This window comes from Arachis ipaensis, chromosome B3, assembly GCF_059453495.1.
Source record: "Arachis ipaensis isolate K30076 ecotype BB chromosome B3, ASM5945349v1, whole genome shotgun sequence".
Classification (NCBI taxonomy): domain Eukaryota; kingdom Viridiplantae; phylum Streptophyta; class Magnoliopsida; order Fabales; family Fabaceae; genus Arachis; species Arachis ipaensis.
The window spans coordinates 42,416,899-42,437,467 of NC_142438.1; the positions used below are offsets into that span (position 1 = coordinate 42,416,899).

Genomic DNA, 20,569 nt, shown 5'->3' on the forward strand with positions numbered 1-20,569 from the left:
TACATATTGATCTTTTTGGTCCTACTAGGACTCAAAGCTTAGGAGGTAAAAATTATGGTTTGGTAGTAGTTGATGACTATACTAGATTTGGATGGTTCTTTTCTTGGTTCATAAAAATGATACTTTCATTGCTTTTTTAACTCTATGCAAAAAAAAATCCAAAATGAAAAAGATTTGAAAATTGTTTCCATAAGAAGTGATCATGGAAAAAAATTTGAAAATCAAGATTTTGAGATCTTTTATGATGAATTTGGAATTTCACATAATTTTTCATGTCCTAAAACTCCTTAACAAAATGGGGTTGTTGAAAGGAGAAATAGAAGTCTCCAAGACATGGCTAAGGCAATGCTTTGTGAAAATGAAGTTCCAAAATTCCTTTAGGCAGAGGCTGTAAACACAGCTTGTTATATTTTGAACAGAACTATCATTAGAAAAATTTTAAAGAAAATACCTTACGAGCTTTGGAAAGGAGTACCATCCAATCTTAATTATTTTCATATTTTTTGATGCAAATATTTTGTGTTGAAGACTAAAGACAATCTTGAAAATTTTGATCCAAAATTATATGAAGGTGTCTTTGTTGGTTATTCAACTATTAGTAAAGCCTATAGGGTTTATCTCAAAGAACATAGAACAATAGAGGAGTCCATACATTTTTTTTTTGTGATTCTAACACCATTTCAAGTGTTATTGAAGAAAATAATGTAGGAACTGAAGCTGAATTAAGTTCTCAAAAGATTCAAGAAGAAGATAAATCAGAACCCTCTATGGAAAATGCTGTCTCTAATTATGCAGATCAAAATGCAGGAGACGATTCTGTTTTATCTTGTACTGAAGCAGAGAACTCTAGTGATGTGAACAATGCAGAATTGAATCAGGTTCTACCTGAAGTCACCTCACCAAAGCCAAGAGAATGGAAGTTCTTGAAGAACTATCCTCATGAATTCATCATTGGAGATCCCTCACATGGAGTTACCACAAGATCCACAAGTAGAAAGAGAGCCGAACTCAATAACTTCACACTCATTTCACAAGGAGAACCCCAAAATGTGGATGAAGCACTTAAAAATCCCTCTTGGATAAAGGCAATGGAAGAAGAGTTGGTCTAATTTGATAAAAATAAGGTTTGGACTCTAGTGCCTTATCTGAATGGTAAGAAGGTAACGGGTACCAAGTGGATCTTTAAAGATAAATTGGGTGAGGATGGTAGTGTTGTTAGAAATAAAGCTAGATTAGTAGCTCAAGGGTATGATCAAGAGGAGGGAACTGACTTTGACGAGTCATTTGCTCCAGTAGCTAGAATAGAAGCAATAAGATTATTGCTTGCCTATTGGTGCGTGAATTAGGATTTCGCACAGCTTAACCGGCAAGTGCACCGGGTCATTGGTGCACGAAATTGTGATCATCAACAATGGCGCCAAAGACTTGGTGCCCTCAAACGTGAATCACACTTTGTCACAACTTCGCACAACTAACCAGCAAGTGCACTGGGTCGTCCAAGTAATACCTTACGTGAGTAAGGGTCGATCCCACGGAGATTGTCGGCTTGAAGCAAGCTATGGTCACCTTGTAAATCTCAGTTAGGCAGATTTAAATGGTTATGGTGAATTGATAATTAAAATATAATTAAAATATAAATAGGATAGAGATACTTATGTAATTCATTGGTGAGAATTTCAGATAAGCGTATGGAGATGCTTAGTTCCTTCTGAATCTCTGCTTTCCTACTGTCTTCATCCAATCATTCATACTCCTTTCCATGGCAAGCTTATGTAGGGCATCACCGTTGTCAACGGCTATTTCCAATCCTCTCAGTGAAAATGGTTCAAGATGTATTGTCACCGCACGGCTATTCATCTGTCGGTTCTCGATCATACTGGAATAGGATTCAGTCATCCTTTTGCGTCTGTCACTACGCCCAGCACTCGCGAGTTTGAAGCTCGTCAAAGCCATCCCTTCCCAGAGCCTACTCGGAATACCACAGACAAGGTTTAGACTTTCCGGATCTCAAGAATGGCTGTCAATAATTCTAGCCTATACCACGAAGACTCTGATCTCATGGAATGGAAGGCTTGGTTGTCAGGCGAGGCAACCATGCGTCATGAACCAGAAGGCTAAGAGATATGCACTTAAGCGATTACAAGTAGAACGGAGGTGGTTGTTAGGCACGCGTTCATGGGTGAGAATAATGATGAGTGTCACGGATCATCAACTTCCTCAGGTTGAAGAACAAGTGTATATCTTAGATAAGAAATAGGCTTGAGTTGAATAGAAAAACAATAGTACTTTGCATTAATTCATGAGGAACAGCAGAGCTCCACACCTTAATCTATGGTGTGTAGAAACTCTACCGTTGAAAATACATAAGTGATAATGGAGTTCATTGGTCTCGGCCCCAGAGGGGAACCGGAGTAACCAAGACTACGAATACAATAATAAAAAGTCCTATTTATACTAAACTAGTTATTAGGGTTTACAGAAATAAGTAATTGATGCAGAAATCCACTTCCGAGCCCACTTGGTGTGTGCTTGGGCTGAGCATTGAAACTTTCACGTGTAGAGGTCTTTCTTGGAGTTAAACACCAGTTTGTAACGTGTTTCTGGTATTTAACTCTGCTTTGCAACCTGTTTCTAGCGTTTGACTCCAAAATAGGGCAGAGAGCTAGAGTTGAACGCCAGTTTGTGTTGTCTAAACTCAGGCAAAGTATGAACTATTATATATTGATGGAAAGCCTTGGATGTCTACTTTTCAACGCAGTTAAGAGCGCGCCATTTGGACTTCTGTAGCTCCAGAAAATCCACTTTGAGTGCAGGGAGGTCAGAATCCAACAGCATCTGCAGTCCTTCTTCAACCTCTGAATCTGATTTTTTCTCAAGTCCCTCAATTTCAGCCAGAAAATACCTGAAATTACAGAAAAACAAACAAACTCATAGTAAAGTCCAGAAATGTGATTTTTATTTAAAAACTAATAAAAATATATTAAAAACTAACTAAATCATACTGAAAACTATGAAAAAACAATGCCAAAAAGCGTATAAATTATCCGCTCATCACAACACCAAACTTAAATTGTTGCTTGTCCCCAAGCAACTGAAAATCAGATAGGATAAAAAGAAGAGAATATACTATAAATTCCAAAATATCAATGAAACTTAGCTCCAATCAGATGAGCGGGACTAGTAGCTTTTTGCCTCTTGAATAGTTTTGGCATCTCACTTTATCCATTGAAGTTCAGAATGATTGGCATCTATAGGAACTCAGAACTCAATAGCTTGACAGTGAGCTCTCATGGAGCTTCACAGATAGTCAGAGCAAGGTTGGAACATCCCAACACCAAACTTAGAGTTTGAATGTGGGGGTTCAACACCAAACTTAGAGTTTGGTTGTGGCCTCCTAACACCAAACTTAGAGTTTGACTGTGGGGCTTTGGTTGACTCTGTAGTGAGAGAAGCTTTTCATGCTTCCTCTCTATGGTTATAGAAGGAGATGCTTGAGTTTTAAACACAAGGTTGTCCTCATTCAGTTGAAGGACTAATTCTCCTCTGTCCACATCAATCACAGCTCTTGCTGTGGCTAGGAAGGGTCTTCCAAGGATGATGGATTCATCCTCATCCTTCCCAGTGTCTAGGATTATGAAATCAGCAGGGATGTAAAGGCCTTTGACCTCTACTAGCACGTCCTCTACCAGTCCATAAGCCTGTTTTCTTAAGTTGCCTGCCATCTCTAATGAGATTTTGGTAGCTTGCACCTCAAAGATCCCTAGTTTTTCCATTACAGAGAGTGGCATTAAGTTTATTCCTGACCCCAGGTCACACAGAGCCTTCTCAAAGGTCATGGTGCCTATGTTACAGGGAATTAGGAATTTACCAAGATCCTATTTCTTTTGAGGTAATTTCTGCCTATCCAATGCATTTAGTTCATTGGTGAGTGATGAGCGGATAATTTATACGCTTTTTGGCATTATTTTTAGTATGTTTTAGTTAGTTTTTATTATGTTTTTACTAGTTTTTAAATAAAAATCACTCTTCTGGACTTTACTACGAGTTTGTGTATTTTTCTGTGATTTCAGGTATTTTCTGGCTGAAATTGAGGGACTTGAGCAAAAATCTGATTCAGAGGCTGAAAAAGGACTGCAGATGCTGTTGGATTCTGACCTCCCTGCACTCAAAGTGGATTTTCTAGAGCTAAAGAAGCCCAATTGGTGCGCTCTCAATTGCGTTGGAAAGTAGACATCTTGGGCTTTCTAGAAATATATAATAGTCCATACTTTGCTTGAGATTTGATGGCCCAAACAGGCGTTTCAACTCAGCTCAAGAATTCTGGCGTTTAACGCCAGAACTAGCACAAAAGCTGGAGTTAAACGCCCAAACTGGCACAAAAGCTGGCGTTTAACTCCAAGAAAAGTCTCTACACATGGAAGCTTCAATGCTCAGCCCAAGCACACACCAAGTGGGCCCGAAAGAAGATTTCTGCATTAATTACCTATTTCTGTAACCCTAAGCTACTAGTTTTCTATAAATAGGACCTTTTGCAATTATATTTTCGTCTTGGATCTTCTGGTTCCCTCTCTGGGGCCGAAGCCAATGATCACCATTATCACTTTTGTATTTTCAACGGTGGAGTTTCTACACACCATAGATTAAGGTGTGGAGCTCTGCTGTTCTTCATAAATTAATGCAAAGTACTATTGTTTTTCTATTCAACTCAAGTCTATTTCTTCTCCAAGATATCCATTCGCACCCAAGAACATGATGAATGTGATGATTATGTGACACTCATCACCATTCTCACCTATGAACGCATGACTAACAACCACTTCCGTTCTACATGCAAGCAAGCTTGAATGTGTATCTCTTGGGTTTCTAATCTAAGATTGGAACCTTCATGGTATAGGCTAGAATTATAGGCGGCCATTCCCTAGATCCGGAATGTCTAAACCTTGTCTGTGGTATTCTGAGTAGGATCTGGGAAGGGATGACTGTGACGAGCTTCAAACTCGCGAGTGTTGGGCGTGTGACAGACGCAAAAGGATCAATGGATCCTATTCCAACATGATCGAGAACCGACAGATGATTAGCCGTGCGGTGACAGCGTGCGTAGAACATTTTCACTGAGAGGACGGGAAGTAGCCATTGACAACGGTGATGCCCAACATAAAGCTTGCCATGGAAAGGAGTATGAAAGATTGGAAGAAGGCAATAGGAAAGCAGAGGTTCAAGAGGAACAAAGCATCTTCATACGCTTATCTGAAATTCCTACCAATAAATTACATAAGTATCTCTATCTTTACTTTATGTTTTATTTATATTTTAATTATCAATCCTCCATAACCACTTGAATCCGCTTGACTGAGATTTACAAGATGACTATAGCTTGCTTCAAGCCGACAATCTCCGTGGGATCGACCCTTACTCACGTAAGGTATTACTTGGACGACCCAGTGCACTTGTTGGTTAGTTGTGCGGAATTGTGACAAAGTGTGATTCACGTTTGAGAGCTCCAAGTTCTTTGGCGCCATTGTTGATGATCACAATTTCGTGCACCAAGTTTTTGGCGCCGTTGCCGGGGATTGTTCGAGTTTGGACAACTGACGGTTCATCTTGTTGCTTAGATTAGGTACTTTTCTTTTTATTTTTCAAAATTTTTAAGAATGAATTCTAGAGTTTCAAGGTGATGTTCTTATCATCACAAAAGATGATTGATTCTCATCAATTTAGCTGTTGAATGTAATGTCCTGCTGAAGCTTGGCTAGCCATGTCTAAATTCTTTTAGACTGAAGCTTTAGACTAACATTGCATGATTCCTGGAATTCTTATTAAAAGTTTTGAATCTCTTTATTTTCTTTTCCACTCAATTTTTGAAAAATCACAAAAAATTTATAAAATCATAAAACTAAAAATATTTTATGTTTCTTGTTTGAGTCTAGTGTCTAATCTTAAGTTTGGTGTCAATTGCATGTCTTTTTTCTTCTTGCATTTTTTCGAATATATGCATTATGTTCTTCATTGATCTTCAAGTTGTTCTTGATGATTTCAGTGCTCTGATCTTTAATTTCTCTTATTTTGTGTCTTTTGTTGTTTCTTACATGCATTTTTAAATTATTATAGTCCTTAGTATACAAACTTCTAAGTTTGGTGTCTTGCATGCATTGTTTATTTGATCCTAGTTGCATTTTTTTTCTCATCATTAAAAATTCAAAAAATTTTCAAAATTGTGTCTTTTCAAGTCAATAACACAGAGAATTGAAGATTCAGAATATTCAGCAGAGAAATCACACAGAAAAAGCTGGGCATTCAAAACGCCCAGTGAAGAAGGAAAACTGGCGTTTAAATGCCAGCCAGGGTACTTGGCTGGGCGTTTAACGCCAAGATGACACTAGAGGAAATATTTTGTTTTTAATTCAAATCTTTTTCAAATTTTCATAATTTTTCAAAATCAAATATTTTTCAAATCATATCTTTTCAATCATATCTTTTCAAAATCAATTTCTTTTCAATTTTTTTATTTATTACTATTTTCGAAAATCCTTGCTACAATTAGTGATTTAATTCAAAATTTTCAAGTTGTTACTATTAAGAAAGGATCAAATTTTAAATTCTAGAATCATATCTTCTAATTTCTTGTTAGTCAAGTAATCAACTTTAATTTTAAAACTTTCTCTTTTTAATTTGATTTTCAATCATATCTTCTCAATCATATCTTTTCAATCACATCTTTTTCAAAATTAATTTTCAATCATATCTTTTTAATTTCTAATTTCAAAATCTTTTTCAAAATCACTTAATTTCTTTCCCAATTTTAATTTTCGAAAATCATCAATCAAATTTTCAAAATTTTCTTTAATTATTTCAAAATCTTTTACTTTAATTTTGAAAATTCTTCCCCTCTTCGCACATCCTTCTATTTAAGGGACTAACACTCCTCCTCAAGGTGCAATTCGAACTCTATCCTTCTTAATAAGTTCGAATTCTCTTCTATCTACCTTCTTCTTCTATTTTTCTTTTCCTCTGACACCTCAAGGAATCTCTATACTGTAACATAGAGGATTCCATACTTTCTTGTTCTCTTCTCTTTCATATGAGCAAGAGCAAAGACAAAGGCATCCTTGTTAAAGCTGATCCTGAACCTGAAAGGACCTTGAAGAGAAAGCTAAGAGAAGCTAAAGCACAACTCTCTCTAGAGGGCCTAACATAGCTCTTCAAGGAGGAAGAAGCCATGGCAACCGAAAACAACAATGCCAATAATGCAAGGAAGGTGCTTGGTGACTTTACTGCACCTACTCCCGACTTCTATGGGAGAAGCATCTCAATCCCTGCCGTTGGAGCAAACAACTTTGAGCTTAAGCCTCAATTAGTTTCTCTAATGCAACAGAATTGCAAGTTTCATGGACTTCCATTGGAAGATCCTCATTAGTTCTTAGCTGAATTCTTGCAAATCTGTGACACTGTCAAGACCGATGGGGTTGATCCTGAGATCTACAGACTTATGCTTTTTCCTTTTGCTGTAAGAGACAGAGCTAGAACATGGTTGGATTCACAACCTAAGGAAAGCCTGAACTCTTGGGAAAATCTAGTCAATGCCTTCTTGGCAAAGTTCTTTCCACCTCAAAAATTGAGCAAGCTTAGAGTGGAAGTCCAAACCTTCAGACAGAAGGAAGGTGAATCCCTCTATGAAGCTTGGGAAAGATACAAGCAATTGATTAGAAGGTGTCCTTCTGACATGCTTTCAGAATAGAGCATCATAGGTATCTTCTATGATGGTCTATCTGAACTATCCAAGATGTCATTGGACAGCTCTGCTGGAGGATCTCTTCATCTGAAGAAGACGCCTGCAGAAGCTCAGGAACTCATTGAAATAGTTACAAATAACCAATTCATGTACACTTCTGAAAGGAATCCTGTGAATAATGGGACAACTCAGAAAGGAGTTCTTGAGATTGATACTCTGAATGCCATACTGGCTCAGAACAAAATATTGACTCAACAAGTCAATATGATTTCTCAGAGTCTGTCTGGAATACAAGCAGCAACAGGCAGTACTAAAGAAGCTTCCTCTGAAGAAGAAGCTTATGACCCTGAGAACCCTGCAATGGAAGAGGTGAATTACATGGGAGAATCCTATGGAAACACCTATAATCCTTCATGGAAAAATCATCCAAATCTCTCATGCAAGGATCAACAGAGACCTCAACAAGGTTTCAACAACAATAATGGTGGAAGAAATAGGTTTAGCAATAGCAAGCCTTTTCCATCATCTTCTCAGCAACAGACAGAGAATTCTAAGTAGAGCCACTCTGGCTTAGCAACCATTGTCTCTGATCTAATCAAAACCACTCAAAGTTTCATGACTGAAACAAGGTCTTCCATTAGAAATTTAGAGGCACAAGTGGGTCAGCTGAGTAAGAAAATTACTGAACTCCCTCCTAGTACTCTCCCAAGCAATACAGAAGAGAATCCAAAAAGAGAGTGCAAGGCCATAGCCACAACCCACACGGCCGAACCTGGAGAGGAGGAAGAGGCAGTGATCTCCACTGAGGAAGACCTCAATGGACGTCCACTGGCCTCCATGGAGTTCCCTGATGAGGAACCATGGAAATCTGAGGCTCACACAGAGACCATAGAGATTTCATTGAATTTACTTCTGCCATTCATGAGCTCTGATGAGTATTCTTCCTCTGAAGAGGATGAAGATGTCACTGAAGAGCAAGTTGCTAAGTACCTTGGAGCAATCATGAAGCTAAATGCCAAGTTGTTTGGTAATGAGACTTGGGAGGATGAACCTCCATTGCTCTTCAAAGAACTAGATGACTTGACTAGGCAGACATTACCTCTGAAGAGACAAGACCCTGAAAATTTCTCAATCCTTTGTACCATAGGCACCATGACCTTTGAGAAGGCTCTGTGTGACCTGGGGTCAAGTATAAACCTTATGCCTCTCTCTGTAATAGAGAAGCTAGGGATCATTGAGGTACAAGCTGCAAGAATCTCACTGGAGATGGCAGACAATTGAAAGAAACAGGCTTATGGACTTGTAGAGGATGTCTTGGTAAAGGTTGAAGGCCACTACATCCCTGCGGATTTCATAATCCTAGAGACTGGGAAGTGTATGGATGAATCCATCATCCTTGACAGACCCTTCCTAGCCACAGCAAAAGCTGTGATTGATGTTGACAGAGGAGAATTGATCATTCAAGTGAATGGAGACTCCCTTGTGTTTAAAGCTCAAGGATCTCCCTCTGTAATCATGGAGAGAAAGCATGAAAAGCTTCTCTTAATACAGAGTCAAACAAAATCCCCACATTCAAACTCTAAGTTTGGTGTTGGGAGGCCACAACCAAACTCTAAGTTTGGTGTTGAGAGGCCATCATCATGCTCTGAGTATCTGTGAGGCTCCATGAGAGCCCACTGTCAAGCTACTGACATTAAAGAAGTGCTTGTTGGGAGGCAACCCAATTTTATTTATTCTCCATTGTTATTTTATGTTTTCTGTAGGTTGATGATCATGTGAAGTCACAAAAACAATTGAAAAAGCAAAAACAGACTGAAAAACAGAATTAAAAATAGAACACCCTGGAGGAGAAATTTACTGGCGTTTAAACGCCAGTAAGGGTAGCAGAATGAGCGTTAAACGCCCAGCCTGGCACCATTCTGAGCGTTTAACGCCAGAAATGGGCACAGAGCTGGCGTTTAACACCAAAAAAGGGCAAGAAGCTGGCGTTAAATGCCAGAAATAGGCAGCAGCCTGGTGTTTAACGCCAGGATTGGCAGAAAGGGGCGTTTTGCACGCCACTTGGTGCAGGGATGAGATATCCTTGACACCTCAGGATCTGTGGACCCCACAGGATCCCCACCTACCCCACCCCTCTCTTTCTTTTCTTCACCCATTCACTAATCACCTCAATACCTCTTCCCCAAAACCCCTCACCTATCAAATCCCACCATTCTCTTCACCACTCACATCCATCTTTCATAAAACCCCACCTACCTCACCATTCAAATTCAAACCACTTTCCCTTACAAACCCACCCATAATGGCCGAACCATACCCCCCTCTCCACTCCTATATAAACCCATCTTCACTCCTTCATTTTTACACAACCTAAACACTACTTCTCCCCCTTGTCTGAAACACTAAGCCCCATCCATCTCCTCTATTTCTTCTTCTTCTACTCCCTTTTTTCCTCTTTTGCTCGAGGACGAGCAAACCTTCTAAGTTTGGTGTGGTAAAAGCTAAAGATTTTTGTTTTTCCATAACCATTAATGGCACCAAAGGCCGGAGAAACCTCTAGAAAGAGGAAAGGGAAGGCAAAAGCTTCCACCTCTGAGTCATGGGAGATGGAGAGATTCCTCTCAAGGGTGCATCAAGACCACTTCTATGAAGTTGTGGCCAAGAAGAAGGTGATCCCCGAGGTCCCTTTTAAGCTCAAAAAGGGCGAATATCCAGAGATCCGACATGAGAATCGAAGAAGAGGTTGGAAAGTTCTCACCAACCCCATTCAACAAGTCGGAATCTTAATAGTTCAAGATTTCTATGCCAATGCATGGATCACCAAGAACCATGATCAAAGTGTGAACCCGGACCCTAAGAATTGGCTTACAATGGTTCGGGGGAAATGCTTAGATTTTAGTCCGGAGAATGTAAGGTTGGCATTCAACTTGCCCATGATGCAAGGAGATGCACACCCCTACACTAGAAGGGTCAACTTTGATCAAAGATTGGACCAAGTCCTCATAGACATTTGTGAAGAGGGCGCTCAATGGAAGAGAGATTCAAGAGGGAAGCCGGTTCAACTAAGAAGGCATGACCTCAAGCCCGTGGCTAGGGGATGGTTGGAGTTCATCCAACGCTCAATCATTCCCACTAGCAACCGGTCTGAAGTTACTATAAACCGGGCTATCATGATTCATAGTATCATGATTAGAGAGGAAGTAGAAGTTCATGAGGTTATATCCCAAGAACTCTACAAGGTGGCAGACAAGTCCTCTACTTTGGCAAGGTTAGCCTTCCCTCATCTCATTTGTCACCTCTACAATTCGATTAGAATTGACATAGAAGGAGACATTCTCATTGATGGGGATAAGCCCATTACTAAGAAAAGAATGGAGCAAATAAGAGAACCTCACCAAGAGCATGAGGAATTTCCTCATCATGAAATCCCTGAATGCCTCAAGGGACGCAATTTCCTCCACAAAACTATTGGGAGCAAATCAACACCTCCCTAGGAGAATTAAGTTCCAACATGGGACAACTAAGGGTGGAGCACCAAGAGTATTCCATCCTCCTCCATGAAACTAGAGAAGACCAAAGAACCATGAGAGAGGAGCAACAAAGGCAAGGAAGAGACATTGAGGAGCTCAAGCACTCCATAAGATCTTCAAGAGGAAGAACAAGCCGCCATCACTAAGGTGGACCCGTTCTTTAATCTCCTTGTTTTTTTTTATTTTCTGTTTTTCGAAAATTATGCTTTATGTTTATTTATATTTGTGTCTTTATTACATGATCATTAGTGTCTTAGTGTCTATGCCTTAAAGCTATGAATGTCCTATGAATCCATCACCCTTCTTAGATGAAAAATGTTCTTAATTGAAAAAGAAAAAGAAGTGCATGAATTTCGAATTTTAAAACAGTTTAATTATTTTGATGTGGTGGCAATACTTTTGTCTTTCTGAATGAATGCTTGAACAGTGCATATTTTTGAATTTGTTGTTTATGAATGTTAAAATTGTTGGCTCTTGAAAGAATGATAGAAAAAGGAGAAATGCTATTTGATAATCTGAAAAATCATAAAATTGATTCTTGAAGCAAGAAAAAGCAGTGAAAAGCTTGCAAAAAAAAAAAGAAAAAGAAAAAGCAAGCAGAAAAAGCCAATAGCCCTTTAAACCAAAAGGCAAGGGTAAAATAAAAAGGATCCAAGGCTTTGAGCATCAGTGGATAGGAGGGCCCACAGGAATAAAATCTTGGCCTAAGCGGCTAAACCAAGCTGTCCCTAACCATGTGCTTGTGGCGTAAAGGTGTCAAGTGAAAACTTGAGACTGAGCGGTTAAAGTCGTGGTCCAAAGCAAAAAGAGTGTGCTTAAGAGCCATGGACACCTCTCACTGGGGACTTTAGCAAAGCTGAGTCACAATCTGAAAAGGTTCACCTAGTCATGTGTTTGTGGCATTTATGTATCCGATGGTAATACTGGAAAACAAAATGCTTAGGGTCACGGCCAAGACTCATAAAGTAGCTGTGTTCAAGAATCAACATACTTAACTAAGAGAATCAATAACATTATCTGGATTCTGAGTTCCTATAGAAGCCAATCATTCTAAACTTCAAAGGAAAAAGTGAGATGCCAAAACTGTTCAGAAGCAAAAAGCTAAAAGCCCCGCTCATCTAATTAATACTGATCTTCATAGATGTTTTTGGAATTCATTGTATATTCTATTCTTTTTATCCTATATGATTTTTAGTTGCTTGGGGACAAGCAACAATTTAAGTTTGGTGTTGTGATGAGCGGATAATTTATACGCTTTTTGGCATTGTTTTTAGTATGTTTTAGTTAGTTTTTATTATGTTTTTATTAGTTTTTAAATAAAAATCACTCTTCTAGACTTTACTATGAGTTTGTGTGTTTTTCTATGATTTCAGGTATTTTCTGGTTGAAATTGAGGAACCTGAGCAAAAATCTGATTCAGAGGCTGAAAAAAGACTGCAGATACTGTTGGATTCTGACCTCCCTGCACTCGAAGTGGATTTTCTGGAGCTACAGAAGCTCAATTGGCTCGCTCTCAATTGCGTTGGAAAGTAGACATCCTGGGCTTTCTAGAAATATATAATAGTCCATACTTTTTCCGAGATTTGATGGCCCAAACAGGCGTTCCAAGTCAGCTCAAGAATTCTGGCGTTTAACGCCAGAACTGGCACAAAAGCTGGAGTTAAACGCCCAAACTGGCACAAAAGCTGGCGTTTAATTCCAAGAAAAGTCTCTACACATGAAAGCTTCAATTCTCAGCCCAAGCACACACCAAGTGGGCCCAGAAGAAGATTTCTGCATTAATTACCTATTTCTGTAACCCTAGGCTACTAGTTTTCTATAAATAGGACGTTTTGCTATTGTATTTTCGTCTTGGTTCTTCTGGTTCCCTCTTTGGGGCCGAAGCCAATGATCACCATTATCACTTTTATATTTTCAACGGTGGAGTTTTTACACACCATAGATTAAGGTGTGGAGCTCTGTTGTTCTTCATGAATTAATGCAAAGTACTATTGTTTTTCTATTCAACTCAACTCTATTTCTTCTCCAAGATATCCATTTGCACCCAAGAACTTGATGAATGTGATGATTTTGTGACACTCATCACCATTCTCACCTATGAACGTGTGACTGACAACCACTTCCGTTCTACATGCAAGCAAGCTTGAATGTGTATCTCTTGGGTTTCTAATCTAAGATTGGAACCTTCGTGGTATAGGCTAGAATTATAGGCGGCCTTTCCTGAGATCCAGAACGTCTAAACCTTGTCTGTGGTATTCTGAGTAGGATCTGGGAAGGGATGACTGTGACGAGCTTCATACTCGCGAGTGTTGGGCGTGTGACAGACGTAAAAGGATCAATAGATCCTATTCCAACATGATCAAGAACCGACAGATGATTAGCCGTGCGGTGACAACGTGCGTAGAACATTTTCACTGAGAGGACGGGAAATAGCCATTGACAACGGTGATGCCTAATATAAAGCTTGCCATGGAAAGGAGTATGAATGATTGGAAGAAGGCAATAGGAAAGCAAAGGTTCAAGAGGAACAAAGCATCTTCATACGCTTATCTGAAATTCCTACCAATGAATTACATAAGTATCTCTATCTTTACTTTATGTTTTATTTATCTTTTAATTATCAATCCTTCATAACCACTTGAATCCGCCTGACTGAGATTTACAAGATGACCATAGCTTGCTTCAAGCCAACAATCTCCGTGGGATCGACCCTTATTCACGTAAGGTATTACTTGGACGACCCAGTGCACTTGCTGGTAGTTGTGCAGAATTGTGACAAAGTGTGATTCACATTTGAGAGCTCCAAGTCCTTTGGCACCATTGTTGATGATCACAATTTCGTGCACCAGTGAACAAGGGAGGTTCATCTTCCCAAGTCTCATTACCAAATAATTTGGCATTCAGCTTCATGATTGCTCCTAAATATTGAGCAACTTGCTCTTCGGCAATGTCTTCATCTTCTTCAAATGATGAATACTCATCAGAGCTCATGAAGGGCAGAAGGGGGTTCAATGGAATCTCTATGGTCTCTAGATGAGTCTCAGATTCCTTTGGTTCCTCAAAGGGAAACTCTTTATTGGTCACTGAACGTCCCAGGAGGTCTTCCTCACTAGGATTCACGTCCTCCTCCTCCTCTCTAGGTTCGGCCACACCAAGTAAGGTAATGGCCTTGCACTCTCTTTTTGGATTCTCTTCTGTATTACTTGGGAGAGTATTGGGAGGAGTTTCAGTGACTCTTTTACTCAGCTGGCCCACTTGTGCCTCCAAATTTCTAATGGAGGACCTTGTTTTATTCATGAAACTTAGAGTGGCCTTAGATAGATCAGAGACTATATTTGCTAAGCTAGATAGATTCTGCTCAGATTTCTCTGTCTGTTGCTGAGTGGATGATGGAAAAGGCTTGCTATTGCTAAACCTATTTCTTCCACCATTATTAAAGCCTTGTTGAGGCTTTTGTTGATCCTTCCATGCGAAATTTGAATAATTTCTCTATGAGGGATTATAGGTGTTTCCATAGGGTTCACCCATGTAATTCACCTCTGCTATTGCAGGGTTCTCAGGATCATAAGCTTCTTCTTCAGAAGATGCCTCTATATTACTGTTGGATGATTCCTTCAATCCATTCAGACTCTGAGAGATCATATTGATTTGCTGAGTCAATATTTTATTCTGAGCCAATATGGCATTCAGAGTATCAATTTCAAGAACTCCCTTCCTCTGAGGCGTCCCATTACTCACAGGATTCCTTTCAGAAGTGTACATGAACTGGTTATTTGCAACCATGTGAATGAGTTCCTGAGCTTCTGCAAGCATTTTCTTTTGGTGAATGGATCCACCTACAGAATGGTCCAATGACATCTTAGATAATTCAGACAGACCATCATAGAATATATCCAGGATGGTCCATTCTGAAAGCATGTCAGAAGGACACTTTTTGGTCAGTTGCTTGTATCTCTCCCAAGCTTTATAGAGGGATTCACCTTCTTTCTGTCTGAAGGTTTGAACATCCACTCTAAGCTTACTAAGCTTTTGAAGAGGAAAGAACTTGGCTAAGAAAGCCGTGACCAACTTATCCCAAGAGTTCAGGCTATCTTTAGGTTGAGAATCCAACCATATTCTAGCTCTGTCTCTTACAGCAAACGGGAAAAGTATAAGCCTGTAGACCTCGGAGTCAACCCCATTGGTCTTAACAGTATCACAGATTTGCAAGAACTCAGTTAAGAACTGAAAAGGATCTTCTGATGGAAGTCCATAAAACTTGCAGTTATGTTGCATCAGAGAAGCTAATTGAGGCTTTAGCTCAAAATTGTTTGCTCCAATGGCAGGGATTGAGATGCTTCTTCCATGTAAATTAGAATTTGGTGTAGTAAAGTCACCGAGCATCTTCCTTGCATTGTTATTATTTTCGGTCATGTCTCCTTCTTTTTCGAAAATTTCAGTAAAGTCCTCTTCAGAGTGTTATGTTTTAGCTTCTCTTAGCTTCCTCTTCAGAGTCCTTTCAGGTTCTGGATCAGCTTCAACAAGAATGTTCTTATCCTTGCTCCTGCTCATATGAAAAAGAAGAAAATAGAAAAGAAGAGAAATCCTCTATGTCACAGTATAGAAATTCCTTTATGTGAGTAGAAGAAGAAAAGAAATTCGAACACAGAAAGAGGGAGAGGGTTCGAATTTTTAAGAAGAAGAGGAGTGTTAGTAGATAAATAAAATAATTAGAAAGAGATGAGGAGGAGAGAATTTCTAAAATTAAATAAAATAAAATAAAAATATTTTTATTTTTATTTAAAATTAAAATTAAAATTCAAAAATTAAGAAGGAAAAATGAAACTAATTTAAATTAAAATTTAAAACAATTAGTTAATTAAAATTGAATTTTGAAAAAGAGGGAAGGAATTTTCAAAAATTAGAGAGGGAGAGAGAGAGTTAGTTTGGTAGTTTTGAAAAAAGGTATGATTGAAATAGTAAACTTTTAAAATAAAAAAAATCAAGTAGTTAATTGAAAAGGATTTTGAAATTGATTTTGAAAAAGATGTGATTGAAACTTATTTTGAAAAAAAAATTGAAAAAGAAACTTAAAAAGATTTGATTTTGAAAATTAAAGTTGATTACTTGACTAACAAGAAACTAAAAAGATATGATTCTAGAGTTTAAAGATTGAACCTTTCTTACTAGGCAAGTAACAAACTTAAAATTTTTGAATCAATCACATTAATTGTTAGTAAAGATTTTGAAATTATGAAACAAAAATAAGAAATATTTTAAAAATCAATTTGAAATTTTCGAAAATCATAAAAGAAAAATGAAAAAGATTTGATTTTTGAAAAAGATAGAATTTTTAAATTGAAAATTTGATTTGACTCATAAGAAACAACTAAATTTAAAAATATTTGAAAAAGTCAACTCAAATTTTCAAAAATTTATGAGAAAATAAGGGAAAGATATATTTTTTTTATTTTTGAATTTTTAATGAAGAAAGAGAAAAACATAAAATTGATGCAAGACCTAAAAATTTTGGATCAAAACACAGGAAACATGCAAGAACACTATGAATGTCAAGATGAACACCAAGAACACTTTGAATGTCAAGATGAACACCAAGAACTTATTTTTGAAATTTTTTAAGAAAAGAAAAACATGCAAGACACCAAACTTAGAAATTTTCAATAATTAGACACTAACAAATTAAAAATGCATATGGAAAATAAGAAAAGACACAAGACATAAAAATGCAAAGTTCAAACAAGGAGACTTACCAAGAACACATGAAGATCATGAAGAACACATGAACACACTTTCAAGAATAAAAACATGCAATTGACACCAAACTTATAAATTGACAATAGACTCAAACAAGAAACACAAAAATATTTTTGATTTTTTTGATTTTATTAAATTTTTTTTTGTAATTTTTCGAAAATTATTTTGAAAAAAAGAAAAATAAGGATTTCAAAATTTTTAATGAGAATTCTAGGAATCTTGCAATGTTAGTCTAAAGCTCCAGTCCAGGAATTAGACATGGCTTACTAGCCAGCTAAGCTTTCAGTGAAAGCTCCGGTCCAAAACACTAGACATGGCCAATGGCCAGCCAAGCTTCAGCAGATATTGCCTACCTCCCATGTATACAACAACTATGTGTGTACCTGCCAAATGGGTGAAGATCAACAAGCTCTTGTGATGATAAGTTGAAACCACGGTCCAAAAGATCAGACATGGCTTACAGCCAGCCAGGATTCAACAAATCATCATGAAACGCTAGAATTCATTCTTAAAAATTCTAAAGAACATAGAATAATTTATTTTTTGAAGATTTTTTTTTGAAAAATATATTGATTTCGAAAATATAAATAATAAAAATAAAAACTTAAAATTAAAATAAAAATACCTAATCTGAGCAACAAGATGAACCGTCAGTTGTCCAAACTCGAACAATCCCCGACAATGGCGCCAAAAACTTGGTGCACGAAATTGCGATCATCAACAATGGTGCCAAAGACTTGGTGCCCTCAAACGTGAATCACACTTTGTCACAACTTCGCACAACTAACCAGCAAGTGCACTGGGTCGTCCAAGTAATACCTTACGTGAGTAAGGGTCGATCCCACGGAGATTGTCGGCTTGAAGCAAGCTGTGGTCACCTTGTAAATCTCAGTCAGGCGGATTAAAATGGTTATGGTGAATTGATAATTAAAATATAATTAAAATATAAATAGGATAGAGATACTTATGTAATTCATTGGTGAGAATTTCAGATAAGCGTATGGAGATGCTTAGTTCCTTCTGAATCTCTGCTTTCCTACTGTCTTCATCCAATCATTCATACTCCTTTCCATGGCAAGCTTATGTAGGGCATCACCGTTGTCAATGGCTACTTCTCATCCTCTCAGTGAAAATGGTCCAAGATGCGCTGTCACCGCACGGCTATTCATCTGTCGGTTCTCGATCATACTGGAATAGGATTCAGTCATCCTTTTGCGTCTGTCACTACGCCCAGCACTCGCAAGTTTGAAGCTCGTCAAAGCCATCCCTTCCCAGATCCTACTCGAAATACCACAGACAAGGTTTAAACTTTCCGGATCTCAAGAATGGCCGTCAATAATTCTAGCCTATACCACGAAGACTCTGATCTCATGGAATGGAAGGCTCGGTTGTCAAGCGAGGCAACCATGTGTCATGAACCAGAAGGCTAAGAGATATGCACTTAAGCGATTGCAAGTAGAACGGAGGTGGTTGTCAGGCACGCGTTCATGGGTGAGAATGATGATGAGTGTCACGGATCATCAACTTCCTCAGGTTGAAGAACAAGTGTATATCTTAGATAAGAAATAGGCTTGAGTTGAATAGAAAAATAATAGTACTTTGCATTAATTCATGAGGAACAACAGAGCTCCATACCTTAATATATGGTGTGTAGAAACTCTACCGTTGAAAATACATAAGTGATAATGGAGTTCATTGGTCTCGGCCCCAGAGGGGAACCGGAGTAACCAAGACTGCGAATACAATAATAAAAAGTCCTATTTATACTAAACTAGTTACTAGGGTTTATAGAAATAAGTAATTGATGTAGAAATCCACTTCCGGGCCCACTTGGTGTGTGCTAGGGCTGAGCATTAAAGCTTTCACGTGTAGAGGTCTTTCTTGGAGTTAATCGCTAGTTTGTAACGTGTTTCTGGCGTTTAACTCTGCTTTGCAACCTGTTTCTGGCGTTTGACTCCAGAATAGGGCAGAGAGCTGGCATTGAACGCCAGTTTGTGTCATCTAAACTCGGGCAAAGTATGGACTATTATATATTGCTGGAAAGCCCTGGATGTCTGCTTTCCAACGCAATTGTGAGCGCACCATTTGGACTCTTGTAGCTCTAGAAAATCCACTTTGAGTGCAGGGAGGTCAGAATCCAACAGCATCTGCAGTCCTTCTTCAACCTCTGAATCTGATTTTTGCTCAAGTCCCTCAATTTTAGCCAGAAAATACCTGAAATCATAGAAAAACACACAAACTCATAGTAAAGTCCAGAAATGTAATTTTTATTTAAAAATTAATAAAAATATATTAAAAACTAACTAAATCATACTGAAAACTATGTAAAAATAATGCCAAAAAGCGTATAAATTATCCGCTCATCAGTCATCCAAGTAATACCTCAGGTAAGTGAGGGTCGATCCCACGAGGATTGCTGGAATGAGAAATAATGGCTATCCAGTTGGAGTTAGTTAGGCGAATAGAAAAGGGGTTTGATGATTAAAAACGCATAAAGCAATAAACAAGAAAATCATGAAAGCAAATAAGGGTTTGGTGTGAAAACAGCATGAGAAAATAGTTAAGGCTTCGGAGATGTTTATCTTTCCGGATTAAAAGTTCTTACCAACTATTTTAACAATGAATGATTCATTCTATGGCAAATCATAAGTGTCTAAACCCTAATCTCCTAGCGATTTAGCTTCCTCTAACTTTCATCAACCACCACTCTCGTAGTCACTTAACTCAGAATAGAAGGTAAATTTCAGAAAACTAGTTTATACCACGAAGGTCCTAATCATCCCAAACTGGCTGAATAGATGTTGCCTATCCCCATCGGTTTATGTAATTAGACGTCTAAGAAGAGTGTTTTCAAGCTGTAGTTCAAGCAAGATAACTCTCTCGAAAATCACAAGAACTCATTTATAAAAGGGTCATACTCTTGTTCCACCCAATTCATAAGATTAAGAACGAAAAAAATCCTTTAAATTGAATCAAACATAAATTAAAATAGAAGAATAATATTTCTAATCCATAGAAATAAACAGAGCTCCTAACCTTAACCCGGAGGTTTACTTGCTCATACTTACAGAGAAAACACAATTGTTTCCTAATGATGCCTGATCGAGTGTGTCCTCTGGGGAGGAAGGAAGTCCCTTATTTATAGTAAAAACCTCTAAGACTAAACCTAGAATTCAAACACAAACTAAATCAAAACAAAATCAAATCTATATCAAATCAAATCTTTTGATTTGAAACTAAAATAAAATATTGAATTCTAAACCTAAAAGATATTATTTGTAATTAAAAATTACAAAAAGAAAATAAAATATAATTAATAGGTGCTAAATCCACTTGGAGGCTCAAAGAGGGGTGATTATGGACAGCTGCTGGCGTTAACGCCAGTTTGGGCGTTAAACACCCAAGGAGGAGGAGTTTCGGCGCTGGTTCTGTCCCTGTTGGGCGCTAAACGCTAGGCTCAGCGTTTAGCGCCAGATTTGGCAGTGATTCCAGAAGAAAATTATAAACTATTATATGTCGTTGGAAAGCTCTGAACGTTGGCTTTCCAACGCCATTA

The 20,569-nt window shown here is 38.1% G+C and overlaps 2 non-coding genes across 2 annotated transcripts; one reads left to right on the plus strand and one right to left on the minus strand.

Moving 5' to 3' along the window:
• Positions 1–7,618: 7,618 nt before the first annotated feature.
• LOC148570423 (small nucleolar RNA R71) lies at positions 7,619–7,726 on the minus strand. The gene has a single exon (XR_015908627.1). It is a non-coding gene; the product is annotated as a small nucleolar RNA R71 (small nucleolar RNA).
• A 7,445-nt stretch (positions 7,727–15,171) lies between these two features.
• LOC148570424 (small nucleolar RNA R71) lies at positions 15,172–15,279 on the plus strand. Its single transcript, XR_015908877.1, has one exon. It is a non-coding gene; the product is annotated as a small nucleolar RNA R71 (small nucleolar RNA).
• The last annotated feature ends 5,290 nt before the right edge of the window (positions 15,280–20,569 follow it).